General features: G+C 58.7%; 1 protein-coding gene across 5 annotated transcripts in view; it reads right to left on the reverse strand.

The window, feature by feature from the left end:
• The window catches only part of SRC (SRC proto-oncogene, non-receptor tyrosine kinase), a 29,419-nt gene extending 16,399 nt beyond the window's left edge, over positions 1-13,020 (reverse strand). Inside the window, exon 1 of one of the 5 annotated variants that reach the window (XM_086852432.1) lies at positions 12,894-13,020. The gene's annotated coding sequence lies outside the window, so the exon portion shown is untranslated. Of the gene's footprint in view, positions 1-1,646; positions 1,933-12,893 lie in introns of those variants that run through there. The other 4 variants (XM_086852431.1, XM_086852430.1, XM_086852427.1 and 1 more) reach the window with 4 other exon arrangements.

Genomic DNA, 13,020 nt, shown 5'->3' on the forward strand with positions numbered 1-13,020 from the left:
CCAGCCCTGTTGCTCCATCTCCGGACAGCCCCGACCCGCGGTAGGCATGGCCGGCCACCAAGCAGAGACCTGGTCCCCCGGGATGTGTCATCTGCTCCATCCCCACCGGCAGAGACAAATGTACGGCACAAAGCCTGCACAAGGCACCGGAGCAACCTGTGCTGCTCAAGGCCTTACTCATCCAGAAAAGCATACTTTAGCTAAATTTTTCAAAAAGGACTGTTTTCTGTCCCAGTTGTGCGTGATGGGAAGACCCTTCTCAGCAGCAGCAGCAGCAGCAGCTTGGGGCAGAGCCTCAGGTGGAAAGCAGAGCAGGACATGGCCCTGCAGAGCCAGGGCAGCCTCTCACCTGGCTTTGCCACCCTTTCCCAGTCCCTGCTCCTGCAGGAACTGCTCCTTCTTCTCCTACAGAAAGGAAATTCTCTCTCCAACCAGCCCTGCTCACCCAGCACTGGGCAGAGGCTCCCGTTCCGGCACAGAGGGGATTCAGACCCCACTTCAAGGCCCAGTATCCCAACATGCTCCTGTCCCAGCTGGAGCCCACGTCTCACACCTCATCCAAGGGCAGCATCCTTGGTTTTACACCTCATATAAAGGGAATATCCCAGTGTCTGTATGCCGGGCCGTGCCCCACCGCAGGTTTGTTTTCACGGCCTCCCCTTCCCCCAACTAATAAGTTTTGTCACTATTTTTAGTGCATTTGATTAGGATAATGAGTGGGAGCTGACTGACAGCTCTTTAAGACGTTGAATGGTTTGTAATTTGTACTTGACAAATACTGGCTGGTAATGATTGCACAGCGGGATGGAGGGGGGAAGCTGCAGCCCCAACTCCAGGCTGCAGCACATACAAATAAAGCTGTGCCGCGTACACACGCGGTGCCCGCGCCCCTGCCACCCGGGCACGCTGTGGCACGGGCTCACGCTGCCAGGCCACAACAATGATTAGAACAAAAAGAGACAAAAAAGCCACGAGGAAAATCCAAATATGCCTCAGCCTGGGGTCAGCCATGTGCTGGAGCAGTGGGGTGCCAGGTCTGCTGATGGGGAAGGGCAAGTCCCTGTGTGGATGGATGCACTATCAGCCTCACGCTGGGAGATTTGACTGTTTGGTGGCTGAAGGTGGCAGCAGCCTGGCACTCCCTGGCACATCTGGCACATCTGGCACAGTCCTGCTGCTCGCTTGGCAGCGGGGCTGCCATCCTCACCAGCACACCACTGGCACGGCCATAGCCAGGCTCACTGTCTGCCATTCCCACCTGTCTCCGTGTGCTGCTGGCTCTGCATCTGGGATCTTCCCGGCCTCCATTCCTCCCGAGACAGAGGGGAGGACAGAGGGGAGGGTGCCAGGGCTGAGCTCAGCCACGCAACTCGCCCGGGGCAGAGGCCGCAGCAAGGAGAGGCCAACCCCATCCTCCCCTCTCCAAAAGCAATTAAAAAATGAAGCACACTCGGCTGCACACCTCGGCTCGGATCAGATCACGCTACGAGAGAGAGCGGCACGCCCGTCCTCCACTGCCGGCGCTGGAAATGCCACCTGCACCGCCCAGCATCCCCACGCCTCCAACACCCACGCTCCGGGCTGTCCCCCCCGAAAAATTAATCGGTAAATTGGGTGGCAGGAAAAGGCTCCATCCTCTGCCCTACCTCCCTGCGGAGAGATGCTCTGGCAAAGGCAGCAGCGAGGGAAGCGGCGGCTCCCGGCGAGTCCCGCTGCGCCCGGATCGCTCAGGGACACAATGGCCGTGGTGCTGCGGGCTGGCCCAGAGGGGAAGCGATCTTATCGTCTGTGCGAAGACACTAACAAAAGACACTGATTGCGAGCAGACAAAACACAGCAGAGGCAGAAACCTTGGGAAATGCCGCGGCAGGCTGGGGCCCAACAGCAGCCAGCGAGCTCTGGGGAGGGAACATCTCTGGCCAGGCAGGCGCTGTCCTTGGAGCGGCTCCAGAGCCGGGGGTGCCCAGCAGCACTGCCGGCAGGCGGGCTGGGGATGATGGGGGAGAGGGGCTGGGAGCACCAGCACCCACCCACGATGGAGAGAGACGAGCTCAGCCGTGTCCTCAGCTCGCAGAGCCCCGGTGACATTAATCACGGCAACTGTCTCACACCAGACTGAAAAATGAAGCGTGCGGGACGGCGGGCGAGACAAAGCAGCCTGGCGGCACCCAGCCCATGGCAGCCGGCAGCGGGGACAGGGACAGGCACAGAGCAGCGGCCCCAGACACAGCCAGCCCCTCCATGCCCTTGGCACAGCCCTCCCAGCCGGGGCAGGATCGAAGGATGCAAGGGGTGCCATTAAACCAGAGGTCCCAGGCTGGAGGCGGCCAAAGGGCACTTTGCCATCCCCCGTGTCACCCCCTGCTTGGGTGGCACGAAGTGGCAGCAGTGCTGTCCCTGCCAGCTTGGCCCCAGAGAGCTGGGACAGTGCTGGGGGTGAACCCCCAGCTTGGTGAGTGCCGACATAACCACATCGAGGTGGTCTTTCAGTCATCTTAAGGTGGCATCCTGTCCCCTTCCCCACTTCCCTCTCTGCTCCCTCCCCACATTTCAGTAGGACACACAGCCCCGGATATGCTCACAGAACAGTTTCCCCCTCTGTCCCAGGGGATGCTCCTGGTTTTGCCCTTTCCCACGACAAACATCACAGCTGGGGGCCAGCGAGCAGCAGCACAGCCACTGGAGCTTTGGGGACAGCCTGGCTGCCCCGGCTCAGCCCAGCACCCCCTCTGCCCCCAATACAGCCAGGGACAACTCCTGTCCCCTGCCCCGAGCCACCAGGCTTTGCTCAGTACAAGCCAGGGAACACTGCTCGTCTCTGCCAGGCTGGGAGCAGCCTCAGTGCCATGAGTCCCGGGAGCTGTGAAGAGGGGGAGCTGCTGCCCCAGCCCCACAAGTGGGGTGGGATGCTGCAGACCCTCTCCCTGCCCGGCCTACTCAGTGAGGGCACGTCTGGCTTGTGCCTGCGGCCCTTCTCCTCCACAAGGACACTCATTTCTCACCTGCACCGATTCCTAAAACAGAAGGAACAATGCAGGGATGCTCACTTCATCTCTCAGCTCCAATCTGGGGACAGCAGAAGCCACAGGCAGGTGGCCCCAGTGCCTGTCTGGGATCTCTGCTTCACCCAGTAACAGCATGTTGAAGGCATCTGAGCCAAAGCCATCCCCTGGCTCCCCCCAGCTGATGGAGAGCCCTTCCAGATGAAGGAATGGCTGGAGTAGGGAGGGCAGTGCAGCTGCTGTGCAGGGGCCCAGCTACACACTCCCCTCAGATAAAAGTCCCAACCCTTCCTCTCTGACCCTGTCAACTCCCGTTAAAATTAAGACCATCTTAATTAAAGCTCCACAGCCCAAGACAGCAGAGGCCATTGCATCACAAGAAGGGAAAGGATAATTAGATCAGCCATCCAAATTCACTCCCCCTGAGCATGGGGGAGAGTCATGGTCAGGAGCGATGCGAAACGCCTCCGAAAAGACATGTCAAAACAGGGACTTTAAAAGACCAAAACAAACCCTGAGAAGCACACAAGCACATTCTGGATGTTCATGTGACCAAGAAATTGGGAAACTCCAAGCATGCACACTGGGAGCATGTAGGGAGCTTGAGTTCTCCTAGCCATCACAGGGTCAGCCCCTCCACAGGCAGATTTTGGCTTGCTGGGATGATGGGCAGTGGCTCTGCCAACATTAGTGGCCACAGAGAGCTGCAGGCTGTGCCCCCCCCTACCCCCACAGAACCCCAAAACCAGGCAGGGCAGAGGCATTCTGACACTGGGCACCCCCAAGCACCATCCTGCATAAGGCTGGCAGGAGAAAGCCACAAGCCTTATCTCCCTGAAACAATGCAAGCAGCTGAATGGGGCAAGCAGAATGTGCTGCAAGTTGTGCTTGCTGGTGCTGAGCTGAGCACTCAGTTTTAAGCCTGTTCTCCACTGAGAGATGTGAGAAGGGAAGGTGGCCATTGCCACACCTTGTCACATCGCTGTCACTGCACTGCAGCAGCCCTGGGGACCCACAGGGGGATCCACATCTTTGGATCTGTCAGCATGTGGGTGCATCCTTCCTGCACTGTAAGGCTCTCCACCAGTTAGAGAAGGGAAAATAAAGCCTTTTCACCCTGAGGGTGGTCCAGCACAGGAACAGGGACCGGAGTGGTGCTGGGATCCCCAGCAGGAGATGCTGGAACTGGCTGGGTGCTGAGCAGCCTGACTGTGCTGGTGCTGCTCCGGGCTGGAGCAGGGATGCCTCCCAGTACCTCCCAGCCTGACTCAAGCCTGCACTTCCAGCATTCCCATCAGGACACCAGCCAAAGCCAGGAATTGCCCAACCAGCTCCAGCAAATGCTTTCCAAGGCACACAAAGCCTTTGGCCTGCATTAACCTGAACTGGCTTCTCCCAGGCAGGTGATGAGGGCATCGCTCTCCTCCTGCCAAGTCCAGGAGAAGGAAACTGAAAGGAAATGTTTCCAAGGACAGGAGTGCCCGTGGGGCTGGGAAGAGACAATGCTGGGCAGGGAAACTCTGATGTTGAGCTGGGATGGCACTAGGAACTGGAACTCTTGGCCACCAGGACTGCCTGGAGCCACGGGACAGTGCTTCCCCAAAACAGCCCCATGGCTCAGCACTCCTCAAAATGTGCCCTTTTAACACTGGCCCCTGGGCATGCTGGCACCTCTGAGCTCCCACTGCCTGTCACTTCATTCTCCAGCTTTCCATGGCCCATCACTGCCCTGATGTTCCCACTCTCCTCCAGGCAAAGAACCAGGACAAGGGACTGGCCCCACTGGAGGGGGTGATGGAGACCTGGTGACACAAGCTGGCCCTTGGAGGAGGAGGGGTGATTTCTGTTCCCCATTTCTGCAGCGCCTCTCCCAGCACAGGCAGCCTCAGGCTCCAGGAAATGTGGTTTCCTTCTGCTTTCTGGAAGTGAGTATGAACCCCGGGTGCTCTCTGGGGATGGCTGTGGCAGCACCCAGCGCACCCCGTGCCCTGCCCGGCTCCTGGGGAAGGGGCAGGTGGCAGCAGGGAGCTGATGTGACTCACAGGTGTCTCAGATCCGGACAAAACACTGGTGCCACCTGTGTCTGCTGTGGCTCCAGGGCTCACACACCCATTCTGACCCGGGCGAGACAGCAGCGCAGGCAGGCGGCAAATCTCCAGGGCAGGGGGAGGAAGGGGGCAAGGAACGCAGGAGGCAGAAAAGCTCCAGATCTGAGCAAGTTGCAACCACCCCTGGCCACGCTGGCGTCACTGCTAAAACATTTCCACTTTCAGAGAAACCAGCCCATCCAGTCCAGCCAGGAAAGGAGCTCCTGGGGCCCCATTGGCCCTCCAGGACCAGAGCCACAGCCCCAACAGCCCTGCTGAGGGGTCCTGTAGGATCCCCGTGGAGAAAAACCACCCCACAGCCTTCCTGACATGGAACAGGAACTGAAACACTCATGGGGAAAAAAGGGGACGATGTGGGGAGGGTATGTGGGTATGTGCACCCTTGACACAGACCCATGGAGCTGGGAATTACCCCTCTCCCAGCTGGAACCACAGGGACATGGCAGGACACCTTCTGGGGTTCACTGCAATGGGAGGGGATGAAGGACAAGCCAAGCAGAGGCCAAGGCTCTTCTGTCACAGATTTCAAACACTTCCCACTTTGCAGACCCCTGAACATTTTCAAATAAATAAGCAGGATCTCACATAGCAAAATTTATGCTGATTATTTTCCTGGGTTACTTTGTGGCAAATGCCCAACACAAGCCTCATGCTCTAGGGAACCGTGGGGCCACCAGCCCTAAAGCACAGATGCTATGTGTGGCTGCAGGTCAGGGCTGGGTGAGCAGGGTCAGCCTCCAGCAGTGCACACTCCACTCATTTCACCTCCATGGGCACAGATAGCTGTGGGAGCAGGTCCCACACCAGTGATCACAGCATGGGACTGTGGCTCTGGCCTTGGAACACCCAGAACATCACTGGCAACAGAGCCCTGAGCCATGCTGGTCCCCACAGCCACTCCCATCCGCACCACCAAAACAAAGCATTGCTCAGGATGTGTCAGAGGAAGCAACCAGGGAGGGTCTTGAGGGGTAAACAGAGATCAGCCAGCCCCAAAAAGCTGTTCCAAGCCCAAAATGCTGCGTTGGATTGCCAGCTGCTCCTGGGGTGAGTGGGATGCTCACACCAGAGAGGATCCAGCTGGGAGGTGCAGCCCCCGACGGTGCTCACTATCAACAACCTGAGCAGATGAAAAACAAAGAAAATTGCTGAGCTGGTGTCTTATCCCTGTCACTCCTGGAGCAGAGAGCTGGGCTGTGCACACCCCTGGCACTGCTCACTGCAGTCGTGGTGGGGAACAGAGATGGATGAGACCAGTGACACGTGGACCTTGCACGCTCCCATGGCACCTCTGCAGCCCTCGCTTGTGCTGCTCATCCTACAGGGACAGGATGAAGGGATGCAGGGACAAAGGGATGAAGGGCATCTCCTCTGCTTCCCATCACCTGTGGCTCACGGTGCCTTCAGGGCAGCCCCCTGGACCACAGCACGGGAGCACGAGAGCTGTGCCCATCCCCAGATCACCCAGAGGGCTCAGGTGAGTGTGTACACACACGTGCACACCCCCACACACCTGCACCTGTGCAGGAGGCCAGGTGAACAGGCAGCTGCCCTCCTTGCCCAGCCCCAGCCACACACAGCAGTCCCAGCAGCCTGAGCCTTCCCACCCCACACACTTCTGACCTCAGCTGTTCATGGCACTGGAGTATGGAACTCATCCTGGTCACAGTGACTTCTGCAGCTCCATCTGCACCATTCCTGATCCCATGTCACCCTCCCTGCCTGCTGCAGCAGGGTGCTCACTGGAAGCTCCCTTCACACCGTTCCAAGGATTCCCAATCCCCTTCCCAGCACAGCAGGGCCCCACCAGCACTTGCCTGATGGGCAGGGGAAGGAAAGGGCCCGTCTGAGCAGGCAGTGACTCCAACAGCCTTTTTGTGAAGTTATTTTGCATAAGTCAGCAAGCACACGCTTCCATCCAGGAACATCAGAAGCCCAGGGAGAGCACTGCCTGACCCCACTGCTGCTGGCACTGGCTGCAGCTGAGGAGGAGGATGAGGAAGGTGCTTGTGCTTCATGGAAATCACATTTCTACTTGCCTTGCCTAAGGGGAGGCTTTACCCGTGGGGTGTGCGTGGGGTAGGACAGTGCAGCTGGGACTGGGAGAGGGGGAAACTGAGGCACACACTCTAGAATCTCACCCAACTCCAGTGACAGCCTCTCAGGTGCTCCTGGGGGAAACTGAGGAAGGCAGTGGGAAAGCAAGGTGGAGAAGTGAAACCCAGACACAGTGCTACACCTCCAACCCCAGATTACCGCAAAAGGGTGCCCCAAGGTGAGATATTTTTAGGACCAATTTAGCAGTGACCTGACCCTCTCATGATGCCCCTAGATTGGGGTGTGGCATGGGAGGGGGACACATTGCTCAGGACAGGCTGGACTTGTTAACCTCTCCCATGGTGGAAGGGCAATGTAGCAATGGGCTTTTACCCTCATTGCCCAGGCTTCTGGTGGCCAAGGTTGCCAAGCACAGTCAGGAAGGATGGGAGCAGCTGTACTGGGTGGAAACTATTTTCACAACGTGCAGTCAGGTTTCCATCCATCCATTCATCCATTCATCCATCCATCCATCATCCATCCATCATCCATCCATCCATCCATCCATCCATCATCCATCCATCATCCATCCATCCATCATCCATCCATCCATCATCCATCCATCCATCCATCCATCCATCCATCCATCATCCATCCATCCATCATCCATCCATCCATCCATCTATCCATCCATCCATCCATCCATCCATCCATCCATCATCCATCCATCATCCATTATCCATCCATCCATCCATCCATCCATCCATCATCCATCCATCCATCCTTCCATCCATCCATCATCCATCCATCCATCCATCATCCATCCATCCATCCATCCATCCATCATCCATCCATCCATCATCCATCCATCCATCCATCCATCCATCCATCCATCATCCATCCATCATCCATCCATCCATCCATCCATCCATCATCCATCCATCCATCCATCCATCCATCATCCATCCATCATCCATCCATCCATCCATCCATCCATCATCCATCCATCCATCCATCCATCCATCCATCATCCATCCATCATCCATCCATCATCCATCCATCCATCATCCATCCATCATCCATCCATCCATCATCCATCCATCATCCATCCATCCATCATCCATCCATCCATCCATCCATCCATCCATCCATCCATCATCCATCCATCCATCATCCATCCATCATCCATCCATCCATCATCCATCCATCCATCCATCCATCCATCCATCCATCCATCCATCCATCCTCAGCACAGGGAGCTCAGGGCCAGCCGAAACCTCACGGTCACAGGAGTGAGACCACAACAGGTCAAGCATGGGCTGGGAAACTCGGGGCCAGTCTCTGAGTCTTTCAGCATAGGGAGAGAACCACAGCACAGCCCAAGTCACACATGTCCCTGCATCACATGTCCTCCTTGGCTGCAGACCCCAAAGCCATCCCACTGCCCTCCTGGCATGGGGCCCACGGCTGTGAGGTGAGGGCAGGCTCACTACACACAGTCCCCCATTTCTTATTTTTTGCCTTAAACTCCCAGGCAGTTCAGTTCTCCACATTTCTCCAGACAAGCCCACCAATCCCACATGCCAGCCTATGGATATTTCAAACACTGCTTCTCCACTGAGACTACGTGGAGTCAAGAGGCTCGGGCAGATTTTTTTAAGGGCTGAGTTAAAATCAATGACCAGTCCCACCTTCCCCAGCAGCCGATGCCCTCGGCAGCCCAGCCAGCCCCCAGCCCTCAAAAACCCCTCCCAGCTCCCCAGTGAGAGCAGCCAGCAGATCCATAGCCTGAGGGAAGTCAGTGCAACACGCAGATTTGCAGGTCCTGGTTCCTGGCCCAGGTTCAAACCGCATTTGTTCCTGAAATCTGTTTCAGGGTTTTCTTTGCAGAGCGCGTGTGTGCAGAGCCATGTGCACGGCGGCACCGCTTCCCAACACGGACCGTGCCAAGGTCACTCTGCCAACCTGGGACCGAGCTGGGGCCTGGCTGCCCCTCCTAAGCACACTCTGAGCAAGTCTGGAACTAGATGATCAGGGAACTGGAACTAGATGAGCTTTATGGTCCCTTACAACCCAAACCACCCCACGATTCTGTGATATGCTGGACTATCTCCCAGTTTGCTGCCCATTTAAGCGATGAGGAACCAAAGGCTTTAAAACAGCCCCATGACACACGGCATGTTTTTTGCTGATGGGTGGAAACTTCAGCAAGACACAAGCCCTGGGGAGCTGGACTGCACCACCCACAGCTACAGGCGGTCAGGAAGAGGAGCTTGGACTGGAAACAGTGACAGCCCGTGCTCCTGTCCCAGGAACAGCTATGCACGGATGGTTATTTCCATCCAGAGGTCCGAGCTCCTCTCCAGGCATGGGACTGAAGGGCTCCCTTCTGCAGGGAGGTACAGGGGTGTGCTGCTGTCTGACAAGGCTGTTTCTGATGGGATGCACACTGGACACATCTCCAGGCGGGCTTCGGAGCGCGATGCGGAGCACTGCGGAAGTGAGCTCAGATGGGAAATTGTTCCAAGAGATAAAGAAACAAGTTGGAAACCGAGCTGCAAAATAGACAGCACAGGAAACAATAGCACTTCAGATAGGCTTTCCAATTTCCCACAGCCATGCCAGGAGTCCAGTGCTTTGTCCCAGGGATGCTTGCGGGTTCCCCCTGCTTAGACATGCTGGGAGGAGGTGCAGGCTGCTTGCTCCCTCCTACCTCGTCTCTTTCAAGATCTTACAGGCACTTGCTGGTTGTTTAAATGAGAGGTTGGGGACCAAGTCCTTCAGGTCTCATTAGATAGGAGTTTAGCTCTGTGATGACTTCAAAGGCCAGGCATGATCCCGCACCAGTGACAGGGAGAGGCAGACGGGATTTTGGAGGCGCGGCAGCCCCATCCTCTGCTTGCCTCAGTGTGTTCAGTGAAATGATGCTGCTTCACAGGAGCTGCCCATGCTGCTAAAGGCCATCCCTGCCTCAGGATGGCTGATGTCCCCTCCACGCCACCAAGGCAGAGAAAGACCCTCTTGTCTCTGCAGCAGAGCCTCCAGATGGGTTGGTCACTGCAGCGCTCTCCGTGTCTCATCCCCCTGCTCCCCAGCAGGGGCTGGGATGGCCCTTTCTGCCTCCCCGCGGAACCTCCATGATTTTCCATCACTCTGGCACAAAGTCATTAAAGGGCAGAGCTATCATTAGGGCATCTCCATCACACAGGGAGCACTGCAAGGCCACTAACGATCGAGACAGGGAACATTGGACTTCCCTTCCCTGCAGCTGCACAGCCCATAAATAACCCTGTCTTGGGCTGTTTTGGCAAAGCCAGGAGGTGTTTAGAGGAGCTCCTGCCCTGCTGCTCCCAGGTCAAAGCTTGGAAGTGAGAATTGACCCTCGATCTCCTAAGCAAAGGTGTTCCTTCCTGATATATAAGCATTAACTGGCTAATGATTACAGAGACAGCTCCCCCGGGAAGCCGGCACACCAGCCTCGGCTCAGACACCGAGTGCCACGGTTTTGCTCTGGCTGGATCCAGAGCCAGCCGAAGCTGATGGCTTAGCACAGGTAAGCCAGGATCAAACTCTACAGCAAAGGTGTCAGGAGCAGTCCAACAGTGAAAATAACAGAAAGGATATTGTTTTAAAGTGGAAGATTGCTGATGTCTTCCTGCACATCCCCTTCCTCACGCCTTCCTGGGCAGCCCTGTGACTGTCTGACCAACACCTGCTGCTTGGGGGGCCTGGGCACACGCTGAGCCACTGTGCTCTGAGGGGGGGTGTCCAAGCTGGCAGGGACAAAAGGGCTTCCATCACTAATGGCTGGGTCTCGGGAAGGTTTGTCATGACTCCCTTCTTGCACCGCTCATGCTGGCAGTGGGGATCTCCTCAGCTGAGAGGAAAGCAACAAAGATCCCCAGCACCCCTCCTCTGGGGCCACCAGCTGGGCAGGAGAAAGGAAAATCAAGTCTTTTGTTGCTACCTTCATGCAGTTTCATAGAGAACTGCTGGATATGTGCTGTCCTGTCCCTGTCCCTGCTGCACAGGCAGGAGCTCACCTCAGGAAACCCTGTGCTCTGTGCCCTCCACTGTCCCCAGCTCCTAATGACACAGTGTGGTGGAACCTGTCTTGAGGGACCCCCTGGCTGCCCGTCACATCACATCCCTTCCACTGCATCACTTCTGGGGAGCCAGGAGGATGGGCCACGGCACCCACAGGGCAGCACAACCTGCTCCCTGCCAGCCCTCACTGCTGCTCAGCATCTCTGGGAGCAGGACCAGGACCAGAGTCACTTCCTGGCACCATGGCCAGGGCTGAGCCGTGGCACAGCACAGCAGCCACCAGGGTGAGAAAGTGCCAGGGAAGAGTGCCCTGTGCAGGGCCAGCGACACACAGGGACATGGAGCAGATCCCCACTCAGTCCAGCAGGTCTCACACGAGGCTGCACAGCTCCCTGATGTGATGCCCAGCACCAGAGAGGACCATGCCAGGATCGGTGCCACAAGATGCCAGCCCCCCCCACACCTTCCCCCAGGCACACAGCCCTGTGCAGTGTCCCCATCCCCGCAGGGGATGTGTCCATCCTGTGTCCATCCCAAGCGCCCCCAGGATGCAGCACAGCCTGTCTCGGCAGTGAGCAGGATAAAACCTCATCCTGACCCCCGTGTGGCTCAGGGCAAAAACCACGATGCTCTTGCAGGGCGCTGGGGGCTGTGACAGTGGGGACACGCCACTGCCACCACTTGCAGCCACACATGCGGGTTGGATCGCCCAGGCTGCTAATGGGGAACTTCCTGACTGGATGAAGTCTTAAATCGGAGAAGCCGGGGCTCTGCAGCCCCCCAGCAGCTGAGCCAGCCGGGCACGGCAAGGGGCAAGCGAGGGACACGGCCAGGGACACGACTTGCCGGGTCCGCCAGGGCTGGACACCGGCCCCAGAATCACCGGTGAACAAACACGACAAGGGAAGCAGATCACGAGACATCAAAGCAGGGGGGCGATGAATATTTCATGTCCTGGCCTACATACAGCCCGGCTGTCCCCGCCCTGCGCTCCCGGGGGTCCCCCACAGCCCCTGAGCACAACAAAGGGGAGTCAGGCAGGCGGGGCCGCCCCGCCGGACCCCCCGCGTCCCCCGCTCTGCCCCGCCAGGCAGTGACACCCCCGGCCGGACCCACGGCTGACCCACCACACCATGTGCATCCCGCTGGACCCACAGCCGCCCCACCGACACCCGCCACCAGACCGCCAGCATCCTTGTGGGGACCCGCAGCGAGCTCTGCAGGCTGCGGGTATCCCACGCTTCTGGAGCCACAGCTACCCCACGGCAGCCTGGGCATCCTCGGCCGGACCCACCGCCTCCTTGCCGAGCTGCCAGCATCCCCGATCGGACCCACAACCGGCTGGCGCCACCGCGGGCATCTCCCCGCCGACCCTCCGGACTTCTCTGCCGGCATCCCACTGCGGGCATCCCCCCGCCGGACCCCACTGCGGGCATCCCCCCGGCGGTCCCCACTGCGGGCATCCCCCCGGCGGTCCCCACTGCGGGCATCCCCCCGGCGGACCCCACTGCGGGCATCCCCCGCCGGACCCCACTGCGGGCATCCCCCCGCCGGACCCCACTGCGGGCATCCCCCCGCCGGACCCCACTGCGGGCATCCCCCCGCCGGACCCCACTGCCGGACCCCGGGCACCCCCGCCGGACCGCGGGACCCCCCGGCTGCCCCACAGCGGGGCAGCCCCGCCGCCGCCGCCACTCACCTCCCGCCGGTCCGCGCAGCGGGGCCGCCCCCGCCGCTCGCCTCCAGCGCTCGGCCCCGGCTTTGTCTCCGCGCCGGGGGCGCGGCCGCCGCCCCCCGCCGCCTTCTCGGCGCTCGGTGCCCGCACC

The sequence above is a fragment of the Cyanistes caeruleus genome, chromosome 16 (assembly GCF_971803275.1).
Source record: "Cyanistes caeruleus chromosome 16, bCyaCae1.hap1.1, whole genome shotgun sequence".
NCBI classification, from domain to species: Eukaryota; Metazoa; Chordata; class Aves; order Passeriformes; family Paridae; genus Cyanistes; species Cyanistes caeruleus.